The sequence below is a fragment of the Numida meleagris genome, chromosome 1, assembly GCF_002078875.1.
Source record: "Numida meleagris isolate 19003 breed g44 Domestic line chromosome 1, NumMel1.0, whole genome shotgun sequence".
Taxonomy (NCBI): Eukaryota; Metazoa; Chordata; class Aves; order Galliformes; family Numididae; genus Numida; species Numida meleagris.
In genome coordinates, this window is record NC_034409.1 from 139,576,740 (window position 1) to 139,593,894 (window position 17,155).

Here is a 17,155-nt window from a genome sequence, read left to right on the forward strand (position 1 = left end):
GAGCAGCCCAGCAACTGCCAAACTGCAGCCTGAAAGGGAAGCCTCAGCTCAGATGTGTCTAAGGATGAGCAGCAGATGGGGTGGGAGGTGTGTGAGTAGAGACTGGACACAGTTGAGGAGATAGAGTAAAAAAGAAAACATGGATGAAAAAGAGTAGACATGTCTCGAAGGAGTCATTGCTGTAGACATGGCTGGAGACATGCAGTTAGAAGGAAGCTCTTCCTATCAGGAAAAGATCAACATCCATTGAAGATCCACACTATGGCAAGGACAGCCCTGAGGGATTGCACCTTATGGGTAACTCACATCAGGCTAGGGACTGACGCTCATCCCAGGGGACAGAGAGGAAATGTGCTTCCCTACATTTTTGTTTTACTATTTTTTTTCTTCTCTCAACACATGAACTACTAATTAAATATTTATGTTACTTAAAGGTAAATTGAATTAAGTGAAATTCCATGAGCCAAAACTGTTTTGCTTACAACAACCAAAAGGAGCATTATGAACAACAGAACAGTAATGTCGTGGCTGTCACAACTCCATCAGCCAAAACTAGAACAAAGCATCAGAAATGTGGCATGAAGAGGATATGCGTTAGTCTGAGTTCTTCACCTATACAGGTCTACTTTTCCATCACTGAAAATAAAGTAGAAAAATGCTTTACAGAGTGGTCTTGCAATTGCTGGTTCATCTGGGGAGAGCTGTAGCCTCACTTGCCAAAGGGGCAGCATGCAAAGCCGTGCTGGTTCAGACACTATTGATAACAGCCCCAGCTGTATTTAACTATATATGCTGTACTTAACTATAAGACCCATGCTGCCAAAAGAATTGTCATTTGTTGGGTTTTGTGTGTGTGTGTGTGTGTGTGTGTGTGTGTGTGTGTGTGTGTGTGTGTGTGTGTGTTTTCCTGTTAATTTAATATGAAGATAATCTCTTTTGTTTATTTTAAGATTCACAAAAGAAGGCCTTTCCACTGACAGTGAGAAACCTTTCCGACACTGATAAATCTTCTTGACCCTTATATCCTTTTCCAGGCAGTATAAGTCTGAAGACCTCCCCTGTCTCCTGCTCAATTTCCAGTCCCCCATTCAACTTTCAAGTAGTAAACTATAGCCATTTAAATGCCCTCATACATATAAACCCTTATTAAGTATTTTTAACTATTTTTTACATTTTTATAAATTCTATTTTTCTCATATATTTTTTAAAATTCTAAAATATATTTTATATATCAAAGTATTTAATATTCTGATTCATTTACTCTCTGAAAATGAAACAAAAAGTCTGCATAAATATGTAAGTGGCTCCCTTCAGTCTGAGCTTGGGTATTTCAAATATTTTATTATTATTATTGTTTCATTTCAAAAAATATATAAGCATAAAACATAATTCCTTTATTGTAAGTATAATTACATTTATATGTAATTGTGAGTAACATCCATTGTACAGATATTATGAAGCAAGAATATAATACATCAAGATTTGATTGTATTTGGGAAATAAGTGATAGAAAAATCAGACAAACACAATCAGTGCTGAGATTTCAGTCCTACACTGCTAAATAATTGAATAGCTTCTATCTGAAAATTACAAACTTTGCAGAATACTGAAAGTGAAAACAGAATACAAAATTGACTAATTGATATATACAAATGGATTCATGACTTTGAAATAGGTTCAGATGCAAATTACTTTATTTCAATCAAAATTAAGAAAGATGTTTGATACCCTGTGATCTTATCATGGAGGCCACTGGACAACAGTCAGTCGCCTTGTTCTCTCATAGTATCTCCATCCGTATAATGCTGCTACTTCCCAAAAACTTTTTTTTTCAATTCTTTTCATTTTTCCCCACTAAACTCATGAGGTTCTTCATTCTTAGTCTCTGCACTCTCCCTTGAGCTCACATGGACAATTCTCACAGTAAATAATATGCATTTTTGCCTTTCCATTTAAGTTTCAAGTATAAAATGTCTTGAGTGGTATAAAGGGAAGATAAATACATGCAGTACGATTTATGAAAGCTATGCTATGAAATGCTTTCCTGTGTAAAAATATGATTGTGTTACAGAAAAATTAATGCATGAAATTCTGTAACACTACACCACAAGACACAATAAGGATAGTCTTCTGCTCTAAAATAAATAATGAAAATAAATAATAATTGTTCGTTTATGGCCCTTTTCATTACTGGTCAATGTCATTTCACAAAGAAGCATTGAAAATAATAACAACTTTGCCAACATTTTAGATTTCTAGAATGAAGAATAGATCATGTGAGAACTAGGAATCATCATCTGGGATAATTCCATCAAACTTAAGCTGGATACATATGAATATTTTAAATGCACTGTGATAAAGATAGCCGTATAAAAACAAAATGAATAATAAGACAATACACTGAAAAATACCTGGATTGGAAAATTGAATGTAGCTTGTGGATAGCTACAGATGTTCTGTGAAAGTCTATCTATCTATCTGCAAGTTAAAATTATTTATATTGTCACTTTGATGTCTTTTTTCTTTAATCATATTTCTTTTCACATTAACGTATGATAATAAGAGAGGAAATAAAATATAAGTTAATTTTATTTCACTTTCAAACACTCATATGATTATCTCAGTGATGGTTCATGACTACTGTTTTCCTGCAACTCTGAAGAAAATAAATAGCAAAAAGAAATAGATTTAAAAATTATAGTTCTTAAGAATTTGAATTCAGAATGGAGGATTTATAGTGATTACAGGAGCATGTTATGAACATGAAAAGTGTAAAAACACTCATAAAATTATAAACAGTATTACATGGTGTAAATAATTCCTAAAATAATAATATTTTTTTTTAATGACTAATTTTATTAATTTAGAAATTCCTTCTTTATGATAAAAGCTGATCAAAAAGACTGAAAGAAAAATAAGTTATCACTCTGATAAACTGTTACCAATACATTTATTTCAACAGCACATTACTATTCTTAGAAATAAGCATCTTACAAATTTTGACTTACCTTTTTACATAGAAAAGTACAAATCAACCAGTCACAGTGAGTAATATAATTGTTTTACTATGATTTATAAATGAATTGATTTGAATGAGGGGATACATCTCACTTGTCATTTTTATAAAATAAATTATTTTCCTCCTTGTCTTTCACACCTTCTTTATCTTTTCCACACACACAAGTTAGGAAAAGTTTTTGTATAGCAGGACGTTCCATTTATCAATTAATTTCAGTTGCCAAGTTCAAATCGAGAAAAGTATGATATTTGAATTTGATTGCTTACTTCTAATATTAATTTCACTAGTAAATATTTTTATTAGAACAAATATCTGACTAAGAGACCTATAAGTTGCTTTTTGTGTATTTGTTTTGTACTAAAATGTGAAGACACTATTTGTACAAATGGTCAAAAGAGATTTTAAAATTGTAATGCAATTTGACCTTATTCACATGATTAAAGCACTGACTAATATTTATTCCTTGCACAGCTTAGCAGGAAGTATGTAAAATGTTAGTGGTTATTGAGTGCTTTACAGCAAGCAAGCTGTTATTACCTGAAATCTTTCTCATCTAGTCTGCTTGCAAATATTGCCTCCTCCTCAAATGTTCAGGTTTACCAAGATACAGTGGAAGCAGCCAAACTCAGGTTTTACCTTTTTTTTTTTTTTTTTTTTTTTTTGAGACTAATTAATTTGTAGCTTTAACTAAAGATGGAAAAATCTTGTTCAATCTTGGCAGTCCGTTTTTTGAGATTATGAGTAACTATGTTAAATTACAGCTGTCTATCACATTACTTCAGAATGTTCACAGTTAAGTATACATGCAAAATTTTAAGGTGCTTTTCAGGGAACTGTAGGAAAAAAAAATCTAAGTGCAAGTAGGAGTGAAGTCTTAACTAACTGACCCTTTGATGCGCATTCAGAGTTTTTTTCTCTGCACAACTGAAACCTTCACCGGCAGGTTTATTCGCCCAGAGCAGGCCACCATTTCACTCAATTTCCTTTGCCTTTTAGATGGTTACTGAAATTATCACAGCTATGCAGACATCAAAATGCTACTCTTAAAAACAGAAGTTATAGTTACTTCTGCAACAGGGTGACAGAGAGCTGGCAATGGGACATAAACCAGATATTCATTTCCCAAAACAAACAACAGAGAATCATTTTGTTGGAAAATAGATTTCAAAATGGGTTCAGCTACCACTAGGTAAAGGAGGATATTGATGCTTCCAGAGACTGAATGAATGCCTTAATTCCTATGTCTAATTCCTTTGTCTTCCCTTCCTTGCCTTGATATAGTTCTTTTTCATGAGAGACAAGGTTTGTTTCATTTTTTATTTTTTTGAGTTTTTACATATTATAGAAAAAAATAGCCCTCTATAAGCTATCCTCCTTACCCCTTGTTTCTCATTAAATCAATGTTTCTCAATAAATCAATGTCTAATATATTGAATAATCATAATGAAATCAATCTAGTTTATTAAGTAAGAAAATTGTATCTTTCTGAATGCATATAAATTGTGACATCTGTTTTAGTGAGGGATAGGATCAATAATTCTCTGCTGATAGTTTTCGCTTAACTATATTGATTATAGAAAGTATGTGCGAGCTAGGCCATGTTCTGTTAAGTAGGTAGATAACATGTTAAAATCAACAAAATGGAATGGAAGGAGAAGAGGAAAATATTATAGTTTTTTTCTAATAGTTTTTAGTTATTCTAATATAAAATATTATTCTACATGGTTGCCTTTTATCAGTACAAACTCCTCTATGTCTGCAAGAACAGGAAACAGCCGCCTTATTTTTTGATAAACACTGCCTTAACCTTTACATGAACTAGAAGGTAATCCTGGTATAGCCTAAACTTAAATCCAAACCACTGTAATCAGTACATGCAGATCCTTCAATGTTATACACAATTGTACCCCATTTCTTGACACTAGGCACACTGTCCTCAAGTCTGGATCTTAACCTTGATTCTAATGTCTTCTTTCTTATATTTTACCTTCCACACATTGTTTGAGGAAGTGATCTAGGACACTAAAAAGAACATGATGTGCACCAAAAGTGTGGAGCATACTGGAACAAAGGAGGTACAAAGAAAGTGGAAAGAGTCTTTGTATGTAAACTTCTGTGTACACTCACATACTCAGATTAGTTGAAATGTATACACCTTCATTATCTAAATAATCAAAAAATTAAGAAGGTACAGTTTCTTTCGTCCTGATTATCAATAATTTAAAGAGCACTATTCTCCTTCCAGACTTCCCAAATTCATTCTCTCTACAGAAAAGACTGACATAGAAGACGAAGTGAACAGTACATCTATCTATCTTGTATTTTAATTCCTCACTTCTTTAATCTCTTTTTCAAATAAAATTGCAGTCTCTTCAGCTTTTGTTTTTAATATGGCACAAAAAGGACAGGTATGAAAAGTATGGCATCAATTATATGTCATTTAGTCAAAATAAAATGTATAGATACTTGCATGTTTACTACCCAAAGTTATTAGTGAAAGGAAAAGAGACAAAGAAGTCTTTCAGAAGTGGCATAATGGTGGTAATCACACTTAATCACAGGTTTTATCCAAAATTATTAAGCACAGATTCTTTTTTCAAAGAAGCAGATACACCAAAATTTCCCACATGTTGAAAGAAAGATAAGAACTATTCAGATTGTGTGTAATATATATGTATGTATCAAAAAACATCACAAAACATTTGGAATAAGTCTCCAGCCACACTGCAAAGCCAACTGACTTTTGTGGCTTTTTATTTCCCCTGTCCTGATACTATGCTCTCAACTTTAGCAACAGTATTTTGAAACAAGAATGTTCTAAGATGAACTAATGGAATAATTACATAGTTGTGTTTATATCACATTCTTGATAAATTATTTTATCCAAAGAAAATATTGAATCCAGGAAAGATCAAACATTGTACAACAGAAGGTAGCCATGCATTTGAAAAGTGATTATGTGCAAGCCAAATATTTGGTTTTAATGTCAGTATGGAGTTAGGAAAGCAGTGGCAATCACTGAAGTATAAATGCCATCCAATTGTAAAACAAGAAGGACAAATAAAGAGAAATAAATGACTACATAATTTACCTTAAGTAAAGAAGAAATACAGCAGAATTATAAAAGTAGCTAAAATAGAAAAACCAGACACTGAGGCAGGAGCTGCTAATTATATATTTACTTTCCAAGCAGAACAAAATGTTCTCTGTGTATCTGTACATAAGTTATATTAGTAAACAGAGCAGGAAATAGAAATTGTCCTAGCATCTCTAACTGCATGTCCACTCTCTTCCGGTTCTCTTCAGTTACACAAATACTATATGCAGAAACATCCATCAGGTATATTTGACTCTCCTGGTTGCATTAAAGTGACCTAATGCTTTACTTTGTTTATCTTTGTAGTATATATCAAGAATCTCCACAATCTGGAAGTCCTCCTAGGGCCTAAGAGGAGAGGCCAGTGTCATGGGTGTAAGTTGCTGTGGAAAAACGAGTAGAATGTATCCCCACTGGTAAATGAGAAAGGAGAACTGGCCACCACAAAAGTCGAGAAGGCTGAGGTACTCAGTAAGATCTTTACCTTAGTCTTCACTAGCAGACGGGCTTTCCATATATGAAATATGTAGAATATATTTCACTCCATGAAATACCAGGTGGGGGTTGGGAAAGCAAAAGTGCAGTTTCAATACCACTTGATGAAATCAAACATGTAGAATTACATGGTGTCCAATGACAAGCAGCTCAGAGTCCTAAGGGAACTAGCTGATGTAGCTGTCAATCCACACTCCATCATATTTGAAAAGTCAGGTGGAGATCCAGGTAACTGGAAAAGGGAAACATCACTCTCATTTTCAAGAAGAGTAGAAAGGAAGACACAGAGAACTACAGACCAGTGAGCCTCACTTGTGTGCCTGAGAAAATTGTTGAAAAGATTCTAATGGAGGCTACATTAAAGCATAAAGAATACAAGGAGTTGATTCAAAAGAGTCAAAGTGGCATCACCAAAGGCAAATCTTGCCTGACCAGTCTGGTGGCTTTCTCATTTGAGTGATTGGCTCAGTAATAAGGAAAGACTAACTGATGCCAACTACCTAGATGTCTGCAAGACCTTTGATATGATCCCACACCACATTTTTATCTCTATATTGGAGATATATGGAATCGAAGAATGGACTAATCATTAGATAAAAAAAAATTAGTTGGATGATCACAAGAAGAGTGTTGTAATGAACTCTATGTCCAGGTAGAATTTGGTGATGAATGGTATATCTCAAGGGTCCATCCTGATGCCCATGCTCTTTAACTTCTTAATCAATGACCTATATAGTAGAATTAAGTGCTCTCTCAGCAAGTGGTGCAGTTGGTAAGACAGAAGAAAGGGATGCTGTACAAAGGGACATGTATTCTGGGCTGTATTAAAATAGGACATGGCAAGAGAAACGGTTGTCACCCTTTACTCTGTCATTGTGAGGCTGTACTTGGAGTATTGCATCCAGAGCTGGGGCCTCCAGCACAAGGAAGAAGTGGAGCTGTTAGTGTTGGTCCAGAGAATGGCCATGAAGATAATCAGAAGGCTGGAGCACTTACTCTATGAAGAAAGACTGAGGGAGATAGAGTAGCTCAGTCTGGAGAAGAGGAGATTCCAGGAGAACTCCTTGCAGTCTTTCAGTACCTAGAGGGAACTGTTTTAAAAAATTGAGAATGATTTTACATGACCTGATAGTGAAAGCACAAGTGGGTATGATTTTAAAGTGAAAGAGGGGAGATTTAGATTAGATGTTAAGAGGTAATTTTTTTACTCAGAATTTGGTGATGCACTGGAAAAGATTGCCCAGGGAAGCTGCAGATACTCCCTCCCTGGAGGTGTTCAAGGCCAGGCTGGATGGGTCTTTGGGCAACCTGACGTAGTGGGTGGCATAGCCTACATAAACTGTGACTCTCCGTATGTTTATTTAGGAAGAAAACCTTTCATAAATTGCACACCAGACAAGCATAAATTGAGTTGAGTGGGATTTCACAGCAAGATTTAAGGTCTCACCACATGGCCACACAAATATCGATGTGCAGGATAGACCTAATATCAATCCTTGTGCATTGAAGTAAGTTTAATGAATTTCCTCAAACTTAACCTTATCCATAAGCCACAGCTACCTACAGCTCAACCTTGCTTTATCAGGATATTCAAATAAGTAAATATATGAATATACATATTTGTTCAATATTTATTATAGCCATAGTTTTTCTTGGTAGCTTGCAGATCTGATTAAATTATTGAATTGAAATATATTGCATATGCAGAAAAGTCCTTTATTATGTGACCAGGTACTTACTATAGTTCTTCATCACATCTCAAGTCCTTGTGACAACATAAACATAATTATTCTTTAGATTTTTTACTTATGTATTTATTTTTGTTTGTTTCTTAAAGAAATCATTATGGAAACCTTATTTTCTGTTTTTTTTTTTTTGTTGTTGTTCTTGTTTTTATTGAGGACAATTTTTCTGATTTCTTCTTTTGGATGTCACAGACAAGAGTGAAAATTTACTTCCTCTTAAACTTTGCTACAAGTAGCAGTATAGAAAAAGATCAGTGAAAAGAGTAGATTTGGCAGGAGAAACACTGATACTGAAGCCAGGGTAGCTCTTTAATGTGCATTGTCTTAGGACATTTTTTTATTATTACTGATACCATTTTAGTTAGAAAATTCTGCACATTTTCAAAATGGCTACCTGCATGACCAAATCTTGTTAGCATCAAGACATTTTGTAAGTTTCTCCTATACAAATTTCATATTCTCATTTAGAAACTTAAACACGTTTTGTTACATTGCAGTAACACGTTGCTTATTATTAAATATCAAGGAAATTACTAGAAGTTTTATCTGTGACTGAGTGAATTTGCCACAATATTTCTTTCATTATCTCCAGAGATACAAAGTTGGATATAACTTTTGGTTTTGGAAGTATCTTTTGTAAAATATACACACCTTATCCCCAAACTTGTGTTACCTTTAAATGAAACATATCATTGCCTGTATGTCATATTTTTGTTAATCTTAACTTGTAAGTTAGGATTTGAATTTTCTACAGTAGTTGTTACTTCCACTACCAAAATCTTATAAACAACACAGTAATTGATATGTTTTTTTTTTCAGCTGGATCATTTGCCAGATTACTTCATGTTATCTCAGTATTTAACTTTTCTGTACTAGCATTGAAAAATAGCTGAGAGAAAAGATGAAATGAATTTTTTTTCTAAGGGATTTCGAAAGCCACCTACTAGACAGATTATGTGGGTGAGACACGCAATAAAAGGAGTAGAATCCTGACAGCACAGATGCATCAGCTTTTCTGTAATTATATCACTTATATGGCACATGAAAGCATTTAAATTAAACTCATACCTGAAAATACGAGTAGATCAATAAAGTCCTGCTTAGCACAACTACCTCTAGTTAAGCATGACTTCTACTCAGATGCGTTTCATCTTTTCTTCACTTGCTAATTAACACATTTTAATCTTCTTTTCATAAAATCTTAAGAAATGTTTCCCTAACAGAAGGGTTTCCTCTTCATTTAAAATTGTTGTTCTGAAGCTAACATCCAGAAGCCCAGATTATTCTTTGCTATTCTTGTAAATCTGTGATTACTGAATGCTTTTTGACAACAAAACATCTTCATGTGTACTCAAATCATTTGAACCAGATACAACACTACGTATCTCTAGAAAAATCCTAGAAGAGATTTTTTCTGTAATAATTCAATCACAAGATAATAAAACATACATAAGTAAAGAGAAAGAATATCAATAGAGAGAAATAGGATCGGAAGAATAATTATTACCTGTGTTCATTATGTTTCATCTTTGGAACATAATATTTTTTTGTAGATTTTCACTTTTTTTTTTCTCCGCAATCCTATCTTGTTAATTAGTGTTTACTCTCATCTTTTCTTGTAAACATCCTCCCCATCTTTTAGAGAGGCTCTTCTGCTTTTCTCTCTATTCTTTCGACTTTCCTTTTGCATTTTTTTTCTCTCTTTCTCTGCTAATTCTGTAGCCAACCACCTTACAAGCCACCCAACTGTGCTTATTCCTCACTTTGAATTCATTGTAGCTGGAATACATCCCAGAACCAGTGGGTGTATGGATATGTTTATAGAAATGAAAGGAGTGAAGGAGATCAGAATGTTTTAGGAGAAATGCCAGTTCCATTTTTTTTTTCTCCTGGTGTTTCAGTGTCCTATATCATCGACAATAAGAATAATCTTTCTTTAACAAATGGGGAGCCATAGGGTTACTGAGATATTCAGCACGAATATGAAGTATGTAACTGATCTTTCACTTCCAGCTAGAAAATTCTGATCAACTTGTGTGCATGGAACTGCTAATAATTTGGTTGTTTATTGTCTGAAACACACTCATTTTATGTTTTAAAATAGTGAACTCACCAACAAAAATAAAAACCTACTTGAGGGCATTGGATAGATAGACAGATAGATAGATAGATTAGATAGATAGATAGATTAGATAGATAGAAAGATAGATAGATAATCTCTGTGGACTTTACTTGCTGTCCAGTCACAAACTAGTGAATTTTTCCTTAGAGGTGCTCTCCTCAAACCTAAAATTCTGTGCTCCAAATCTTGGTCTGCCTGTGCAAGTAATAATTACACTGGGAAGGGAGTCTTTCTGCTTTCTGTGACAGTATCCAAAGGATAAGTCCAGATATCTAGAATGTTCATTTATCCAAATAGTGGATAAAATTCTTCATTAATTATGATAAAGTAGATGCTGTCAGCGTTCTCTTTTAGCTTATAGAATTTTATCCTAAGCACAGATACAGGTGCTTTATTCCAAGCAAAAATACGGGTTGGGCAGAGAATGGGTTCAGAGCAGCCCTGAGGAGAAGGATTTGGAGGTATTGGTTGATGAATGACTCAACATGAGCTGGCAATATGCACTTGCAACCTCGAAAGCCAACCGTATCCTGGGTTGCATTAAGAGAAGTGTGACCAGCAGGTCGAGGGAGGTGATTCTGCCCCCTCTACTCTGCTCTTGTGAGACACCACAAGACCACCACATCCGGTGGAATGGAAAAAGAAGCGAAGTGAACACTGTCATGATTCATAGAAACATAAGAATTCATGAATTAATGTCATGTTTGTTCAATAATTTCCTTGATAGAAAGAAAACTAATGAGAATGAACAACATTAATATTTCATAGACTCATAGAATGACTTAGGTTGGAGAGGACCTTAAAGATCATCTAATTCCAACCCCCTGCTGTGGACAGGATTGTCACCCTCTAGATCAGGTTGACCAGTATCCTATCCAATCTAGCCTTGAATGCTTCCAGAGATGGGGCATTCACAACCTCTTTGGGCAGCCTAGTCCGCAGCCTCACCACCCTCTAAGTAAAAAGTTTCTTCCTAAGTTCTAACCTAAATCTATCCTCTTTTAGTTTAAAGCCATTCCCCCTTGTCTTTTCATTATCACCCTGTATAAAAAGTCAATCCCCCTCCTGCTTGTAAGCTTGCTTCAGCTACTAGGAGGCTCCAGTGAGGTCCCCCCAAAGCCTTCTCTTCTCTAAGCTAAACAAGCCCAACTAACTCAAACTTTCTTTATAAAAGAGGTGCTCCTTTTCTTTGATCATCTTCATGGCCCTCCTCTGGACCCACTCCAACAGCTCTGCAGCCTTCCTGTACTGGGCGCCACAGGCTTGGACATAGTAGTCCAGGTGGGGCCTCACAATGGCAGAGTAGAGGGAGACAATCACCTCCCTCTCCCTGCTGGCCACTCCTCTTTTGATGCAGCCCAGGATACTGTTGACCTTCTGGGCTGCAAGAACACACTGCTGGCTCATGTCCAGCTTTTCACACATCAGAACTGCCAAGTCCTTCTCCATAGTGCAGCTCTCAAGGTCTTCTTCTCCTAGTCTATACACATATCTGAGATTGCCTTGACCAAGTGCAATACCTTGTGCAGGCCTTGTCAAACCTCAGTAGATTCTTATGTGCCCATTTTCAGAGCATATCCAGGTCCCTCTGGATGGTGTCCCTCCCTTCTATTGTGTCAGCTGCACCATTCGGATGGGCGTCATCAGCAAACTTGCTGAGGGTACACTCAATCTCACTGTCTATGTCATTGATAAAGGTGTTGAAGAGCACTGAGTCAAAGACAGACCCCTGGTGGGCACCACTCATGACTGCCCACCACCTGAACATAGAGTCATTGATAACAACCTTCTGGCTATGGCCATCCAGTTAAATATTTATCTGCCAAATAGCCCAGCCTTCAGATCCATATCTTTCCAATTTATAGATAAAGATGTGGTGTAGGACCATGCCAAAGGCCTTGCAGAAGTCCCGGTAGATGACATCAGTTTCCTTTCCTTTGTTCAACGATGTCATCATTCTGTCATAGAAGTTCATCAGATTAGTTAGACATGATCTGCCCTTGATGAAGTTATGCTGGCTGTCTCAGATCACCTCCACATCTTGCATGTGTCTTAACATCTTTTCCAGGAGGATCTACTCCACAATCTTCCCAGTCACAGACGTGAGGCTCATTATCCTGCAGTTCCCTGGGTCTTTCTTTCCTCCTTTCTTGAATATGGGAGCTATCTTACATATTTTTCCAGTCACTGTGGATTTTGCCTGACAAAAACTATTTTTCAAATACAGCAGAGAGTGTCTCAGCAGCCACACCAGTGTCTTCAGAACACTGGGGTGCATTTCATCTGCCCCCCTGAACTTGTAAATATTCAGCCTTATAAGGTGGTCTAGGACTTGCTCTGCTCTTACCGTGGGAGGGATTTTGCTCCCCTGAACCCCACTTCAAAATTCAAGGATGTGAGAGACATGGGGAACCCTGACTACTAGTGAAGACTGAGGCAAAGATCTTGTAGAGTACTTCATCCTTCTCCATGCCTGTTGTTGCCAGTTCTTCCTTCTCATTCATTAGAGGAGTTACACTCCCCTTTGCTTGTCTCTTCTGATTAGAGTATCTGAAGAATCCAGTCTTGCTGTTTTTCACATCCCTAGCCAAGTTCAATTCCATCTGCACCTTGGCTTTCCTGACTCTATTCCTGCATAACCAGACAGCATCCTTACATTCTTCCCAGCCCACTCATCCTTCCTTCCACTGCTCATACTTTTCCTCTTTTTTTCCCCTCAGCCTGACCAGAATATCCTTGCTCAACCAGTTTCCTGCCTCATCTGCCTGATTTCTTACTTTGGGGGACTGAGATCTCTTGCACTCTCAGTAAGGCATCCTTATTGTGCTGCCAGATCTATTTTGTTCCTTTGTCCGCAAGGACGCTTTCCCAGGAGATCTCATCCAACAATTCTTTTAACAGCCAGAAATTTACTCTCTTGAAGTTCAGTGTCCCAACTCTACTCTTTGCCAGGCACCCATTCCTTGAGATCATGAATTCAATCAAGACATGATAGTTACAGCCCAGATCTTAACTTCTTTTACAATCTCTTCCACACTGATGAGCACCAGGTCCAGCAACACTTAATCTCTCATAGGTCTGTCCAGTACCTGGACCAGAAAGTTTTTGTCAGTGGACTCTAGAAGTCTCCTGGACTGCTTGCAACTCACCGTGCTGTTTTCCCAGCAGATATCTAGGCGATTGAAATCCCCCATCTGGATGTTTCTACTAAATGGATTTATTTTATCCAGTAGGACTAGAAAAAAAATGATAGCTGTAACAGTAGTCTTATATTATGTCTTGCTGAGAATATTACAAAATTCTTCAGTTTCACTGGCATAGAATAATTCTATATTACCTCCTTCATGTTGAATCTTAGAAGTGGTAGAACCTAAAAATGCCAATTTAACACTTCCTTAAGTTGCTGGCATTGACAAGAGAACTAGTAGAAAATATCTCCAGAAGATCTCTCTGATACTTAAACATTTTGAAATCACCCATTTGTCAGGCTTCAGAGCAGTTGTTAGCTTCTATCAACTGTCAGAAGCTATATCAATTTAAATTCACTCACCTGAACATCTTGCCATGGTCTTGGCAAGCATCCTACAGTTCATAAACCTGTTCCAGTAGGCAGTAAGTTTAATACAATCTATTGTGTAAGTCTCACATAGCTTTGTACGCTTTATTTCTGCATATGTCTTGCATATAGTTAATGTTTTTTATCACTGAGCAAGAAACTGTCCTTTTTTTCACCACATAATTGACTACTAGGCTACATTGACCACAAAGACATAAAGAACAGAATTTAACTGAGAACTCAGTTCAGACTCAAATTTTTTATTACTTCATTTTCTTTTCTACCGTATAGTTCTTTCTAGATTTTCCTTTTCTATGTTACGTAAGATGGTCTTCTGGTGACATTTAACCTCAATAACAAATTATACTATTTTCACAATGACTCTTACATTGTTCTGCAGAGTGCAGTTGAATATGAGAAATATCTTCCAAAATTCAACAAATGTTTCGGACACTTAGACGTATGTTATTTCCATTGCAATATTCTTCAGCCAGAATAATTTACCACAGGAGATGGACTAGGTATTTATTTTGAGTATGTATCATGCTGGTCACAGATTTTACACTCAAAATGAGACTTTCTACAAGCTTCATTCCTTATCAGATTTTGTTTATTGTTTGCAGTTTTAGTAACGTAGAATGGGATTCAGATGCATACTCAGACAACTGGGGTTACACATTTACAATGTATCAGTATGTCAGAAAGGATTTGATCCAGTTGCCCATGCATGTTTTTAAATGGAATTCTTCTGTCCTATCTATCTACTCTATCCTGGATTTCAATTGTTACTCTTGAAGGGTGCAGGTTTCCTGTAAATATCACAAATATCACTATGTTCCTACACTTTCGCTGTTGAAAGTTGTTGCTGTTTAATTATTTGTCTTGCTTACAAGCTATAATTTCTGAAATTCTTTCTCTTTTGTTAAGACGTGTGGCCTCACATGATGTATTGCAAAATCATACTCAGGAATCTAGAACTTGAATTAGATGTGGTTTGGTTGAACTATCTTCCACCCCTAAAAGGGGAAAAAAAATTCTGCCCTCATGGATGTATTCTTTCCTTGGTACTTCATCAAATTCTTCTCCCCTCTTTGAAAACATATGAACTTCGAAGGAGTAATTCCACAATGGAACTACATGTTTTGGTACAATGACTATCTTTACCTCTGTTGTCTACGACAACATAATAAGGCTAAGGCTTCCCTTCTGTCCGCACCTCAGCGTGCGGGGCATACGGGACGCACACACAGTGTGTAACACCGAAATACCAATTTAATGCTGCGCAACAAGGCTATTTATACCCGTACACGCGACCGCCCCAGATACTCGTGACCCTAGACCCCTCCCCGGGTGCACGCAGGCACTGCCCATTTCATCCCACAACTCCCCCCTCTTTAACAGCCCCTTTAATACGTTCCTCTTTTGGTTCCCAGTTTCCCCAACTATTCCTACAAGGCCTAAGCGTGTCTTACCTATATATACTAGGCAGGGGAGGTCCTGTCGCGTCACATCCCGCACGCTTAGTCACCGCCTACTACATTTTTCTCCTCCCATGCCTGGAAAAGCCTTGCCCCGTTACAGCGCGATCGCAAAACCCCCTATAACCTATCTCCCAACTAACTTACCTACTGCCTAAGCTCTAATGTTCGCACATTATACGAGTACGTGCTTCATTATTAACTACCTAAGACTTATCACAAGTGTTCGCGTAGCCTATGGTATTCCATGCGCCGATCAAAGGCTTGCTCCATCATTCTTTGTAAGCACTGCTGCAAACATCCCATCAAGCATGGTAAGCAAAATGCAATGCAGATAAACACTAAGAGCACTATACCGACTACTTTAAGTATCTGGGTGACCCATGGCCCAAGTCCGCCAAACAGGTTCTTCAGCCAATTGCCAAACGGATCATTGTCAACCGTTATCTTCTGCACGGACTTAACCCCTGCTCGCAGGGGCCACACGCCGGCCCAGGTGAAGACTGTGGGAGGTGCAAGGAGTGCATATATCCAAGGACCCTCCCATCGTGTCGGATCTGTGACAAACAATGTCTTTGCTTGGCCCAGAACGTGGTCACGCTGCGCGAAGGGCCTCTTCTATCACTGCTCCAACAGTGACGAGGACAACTGCATTGACGACCCCTCTTTAAGGGCACGGAGCCTCCCTTTCAGGAGCTGATGTGCGCGCTCCACTATTACTTGTCCTTGGGAAATATGTGGGATCCCAAACACGCGCCGGATACCCCAAGTGCACCACCAGGCTCAAAACAATGGCTCCTGTAGCCTGGTCCATTGTCCGTTTTTAACTCTATGGGAACCCCCATTATCGCGACTGCAAGGGTGTAACGCCTTGACACAGTCACGCCCTTTTTGTAATGAGCAAATACTCAGCTATCACTGAAAGACCAAATCACTCGTGGAGAATACACATTCATTTCAAAAGAATGGAAACATGTACCCCATCCGGCATCTGTGGAGAATGCCGTAAAAGGCGATGAAGAATGACAGCTTTGATTCTGCAGTTTGTAGGCTGCTCCTGACAGCATCCAGCAGAGGAGAAACTGCTGGTTTGTGCCTCCCGTGAGCAGGCGCTGCTGCCTGCCTGCTGGCCAGACTTTTCTGCTGGCTGCTGTAAGGCTGGAGGGATCCTGGTGCCTATTTGCTAAAACCTGGATGTCGGGCTTTATGACAACTCTCGCCCCAGCGAGGGCTAAGAGGTCACGTCCCAGCAATGAGAGCGGGATGTCCAGGACATAAGGCCGAATCGGTCCTGCCGTCCACTCCTGCCCTCTGTCCTCCCACGAAAAGAGGACAGGATAGTGACTGCGATGGCCCGTCACAAAACCCCCCACCCCACTGACTGAGCACGGGAGTGTTTCCAGGGCACAAGAGGAGGGCCACACAGCCGTTGAAATAGTGGTGACATCTGCTCCGGAGTCGATTAGAAAGGAAATGGTTTTCTGGTTTGGATTTGGCTGTGTCAGGCCTTGAATCAAGATTTGTGCTTTAAGTATGGGCCTATTTCCCAAATCAAAACTAACTTGAACCAATGGTACGTCAGCCTGGCTGGCAGACTGTCCCTCTTCTTTATCCCCGGCCCTGCAAACAGTTGCGAGCAAGAT